Below are 4,162 nucleotides of genomic sequence, written 5' to 3'. Positions count from 1 at the left end.
ATTCTAAAGGCTTCCACAGAGAAAAATAGGTTACGTACAAAGAAATCAGAATGATATTTATATCTGATTTCTCATCAGCAATGTCATAGGTAAGACAACACTGGAGCAATACTGTCAAAGCTCTGAAGAAAAGTTATTTTCTTCAATCAACACCTCTTTCCCCAATCAATAAAGAGCATACATTGCACAATTAACATATCAGAAATTGTTCTTATACTCTAGGCTCTTATTACTTAGGTGGAAAACTCTTAGATCTTATTCATCAATCTACTGAACTGTTCTTTTTTCAGAGATATAGATCACATCTCAAAATTTTGTGATGTCCTTGTTTTTACATGTTGTGGCTTGCTGATTCAAAGCAGCTGAATTTGAAACAAGTTCCATGTTATTTCTTTCAAGGATCAACTCATTTTTCTGGGTTTGAGAAACTGAATAAGCAATACCTGGCCTCATCTGAACCCTGAAGGTGTATTCACCCAGGAAATTTCAGATTTAAACAGGAGCCCCATTCTCCTGAATAATGCACTGAAGGGGCAGTGATCATACATAGACCTTATCCTGTAATAGAGCCCAGTGTAACACCCTTGATTATGTTATATATTGCAAGTGGTAGCCATTTCCTTTCTATTTCCCCACATTTGTCAATGTGGAGCCTCTTCTCTTTCCAAGTAGACTGAGTTCTATGTTGATGTGATTGAAGTCCCTCAGTAGGGTTCCTCTATGGCCCTTCACAATAACTGCATTTATTTTGAGTGATGTCAAGGTTATTGGAAATATTGACACTGTGACTGCAAAAAATGGTCTTCATTTTAAAAAAATGTGTGTACCACTGCACCGAGCTTACTCTGATTAGTTTTTAATTACTTTTTAAAAAATGACCCTTTTTATTCTTTTTTAAAAATTTTGTCCATTGAAGATGGTCATGGACAATGGGATTTAGATCAGAAAACATTTAAGTAATAAGTACTCGTTGAACACTTATTATGTGTCAAGAACCCTGCCAGGTGTAGTTCGGGAACTATGAGAGTGTTCAAGACCCAGACCCTGTCCAAAAAAACCAACCAACCAAACAAATAAAATAAAACAAAAACTTAAAATGCAGTGGGGTAAAACTGAAAATAATTAGAGAGTTAAAATTATGCCCACTAAAAAATAAAGAAGTAAGAAAGTGAAGTTTGGATTGAAATTAGGGAAGACACCAGATAGAGGTGGGGCTTGCTTATCACCTTAAGTGATAGAAAAGATGGGAAGAGGTCAAGAGAGGCAGGTGCCTAAAGGAGAAAGAGTCAACATGAACAATGGTTTGGAGAAGATTGTTTTCTTCTTAGTCATGTATTATAAGGTAGAAATTTTTATATTCTCTAATACCACTGAAAAAATACCACTGAAAAAATCTTCCTAACATAACAACTTTCTCTGAGTGGATTATTTTTTTGTTGTTGCTGACAGTGCAGTAAATTTTCTGCCACTTTGCAGAATGGGAACTGCCATTTACTAAATGAGCTCTTCTCCATTCTGTGCTCCCTTGGTGCCAAGTCTTAATAAAGACAAATGGGTTTCCCCATCGTGAGGCTGCTTCCCATCTCAAGCTGATGAACATGAGACTGAGTGTCTGACCTCTTGGTTGTCAGATAATATAAAAGGCATCATCCTTATTTATTGCCATACTTTAATTACTAGGGGGAAAGTATCAATTAAGGAACAAAGGTTTTTCAAAATCATTCCAATAAAATCAGGATGTCTGAGCAAATTAAAACCTGTTTTCTATTTTCTCTTCTTTGGTGGTAAAAGGAGTGAAAGTGATAGGGTGATTGGTGTTGGTTTAGGTAAACTTAATGAAGAAGAACTCACAGCATAATATTTCAAAGAAGAATGTACATGACAAAACTGTCATCATAGAGCTACCAGTCTAAGTGTTTGGGCTTAATTTGATTTGTCATCCTGGAAATCTTGTATAGACACGGGTGGAGTCAGTAGATTAGACTTCAGGGTGATTTCCTGGTAGTAAATCCAGAAGATAAGTTTTATTGTATAGTCTTTGATGTCCCAAACCCTTTGGAAGAAGGCGTTTGCTCCCCATGTGTTGTGGGTAAACACCAAGTATGCCCCTTTTTCCCAACCCACCCCCAAATATTCTTCTTTGCTTTTTATTGCTTAAAATCTAAAACGGCATCCATTCATTCATTCCTTGGTGAAAGGCTTTTGCATCTCTCTAGAGGTGCAGTTAAATGACATCTCCAATCAATTTCTAACACTTTAATGTGAATTAGTTTTATTTGTGTATGTGTATAAACGTGCATATGTGTGTGTAATAATATTTTAAGGGAACATCAATTCTTTTTTCCTTTTGTTTAAATTTTAATGATAAAACCCATAATGAAATTTGTTTGTATGAAATAAATCACATATGTGAGAGCATAAGAACATGTCCATATTGTTTAAGGAATAATAATAAAATGAACACTTTTTACTCACTACCTAGTCTAGAATTAGATATAAACAAAATTTTGGAAGTACTTCAGTGACCCTTTCTCCTATCCAGAAGTAACCACAACTTTAAATTTTGTGTTTGTTATCCCCTTATTTTTCTTTATGTATGTATCTCCAAAAAATGTTGTTTCAGTTTTTATACATATTCTGGATCTTTATCTATAAGAATCCACAATGTGAGTATTTTTCTGAAACTTTCTTTTTTGTTCAGTGTTATGATTGTGAGATTCACCCATGTTGATGTGTATAGCTATGATTTAGTCATTTTTACTAAGTATCCTACTGTGCAGATATACCATAATTTATTCAATCTCCTTTCAGATACTTTGGGTTCAAAATATTTTCGTAAAATAATGTACATTTATGATTTCAAAATAAAATCTAAATAATATGGTAATTTATAAAGTGTAATTCCTGTCCACCCTTCTCTCTCTCCCTATAAAACAGCCACTATTAAAAGTTGAATTTCTAGAGCTGGGGATGTGGCTGAGTGCCCCCGGATTTAATCCCTGGTACAAAAAAAAAGAGTTTAATTTCTATATTGCTGGACTTTTTCTATGCCCATGCAAGTGTGTGAGTGTGTGTGCATATATAAGGAACACTATTACAAACATCATTCTGTAATTTATTTTCAACCATATATTATGAACAACATCCTCTGTCATTATATACATATTTATCTTGTTTTATAAATGCCTTTCATTTATTCCTTAGTATGTATGTAACTTAATTTATTTAACCAATAACTTATTGATGAACACCAGGTTGTTCAAAATTGTTATTATAACAACAGTGCAATGATTGCCTTTATACATATACAGGTTTGCACAGAAGAGTAGAATCGTGGGGTTAAAAATATTCAAGTTTAAAATTTTATCATTGATATAGCTAGTTACTTCCTAAACTGGGGCATTAATTTACATTTCCACCAACATTGTATTGGGATAATTATTTTCCTCATGATCCTTCCAGTATAGTAGTATAGGTGCTAATTCTAAATGCTTTTCCCCCACTTTCTTCTGGTTTAATTTCTAGATAAATTTGGAAAGCATAGAAAAGTATTAATATAAAAACAAAAATAGCCTGTACCCCTTTTAATCACTAAGAACTATCATTACCTTTTTGGTATAGTTTTCTTCTCCTTCTCCTTCTCCTTCTCCTTCTTCTTCTTGTTTTGGTGCTGGGGATTGAACCCATGGCCTTGAACATGCAAGGCAAGCACTCTATTCTAGTTAGAAAGATTAGAAGCTAACTATGGGGCTGTATCCCCAGCCCCATAGTTAACTTCTAATCTTCTTTTTGTATATTGAGGACCTTTGAAATTTAAGGGAGACATGTCCTGAGACATTGAAAACTTCCTAAATCTCAACTATTTATATAACATAATTTACTCACAATTTTTGCACTGAATATAGTCCACACACTGAGTTTTCTTCCATCCAAATACTAACCAGGCTCAACCCTACTTAGCTCCTGAGATCAGACAAGATCAGGCATGCTCAGGGTGGGATGGTCATGGATACACACATTGAGCTTTCTAATCATTTTTATTCATTTGTTGTATGTAAATACAATGAACTTGTTCACATTAAAGTTCTATTCCACTATTAAATTTAAACAACTCTACATTGTTATTCATTTAAACTTCTATTTATTGGATAACATTATCTTT

General features: G+C 33.9%; 1 pseudogene; it reads right to left on the bottom strand.

Annotated features, from left to right (window-relative positions):
- Positions 1–267: 267 nt before the first annotated feature.
- On the bottom strand, positions 268–808 carry LOC124076684 (large ribosomal subunit protein uL6-like; annotated as a pseudogene).
- Between the last annotated feature and the right edge of the window lie 3,354 nt (positions 809–4,162).

The sequence above is a fragment of the Marmota monax genome, unplaced genomic scaffold, assembly GCF_021218885.2.
Source record: "Marmota monax isolate L192 unplaced genomic scaffold, Marmota_monax_Labrador192_F-V1.1 WCK01_AAM20220418_F8-fsc00050, whole genome shotgun sequence".
NCBI lineage: Eukaryota > Metazoa > Chordata > Mammalia > Rodentia > Sciuridae > Marmota > Marmota monax.
Note: the sequence above shows the minus strand (reverse complement) of the source record. Positions and strands in the feature narration are given on the sequence as shown.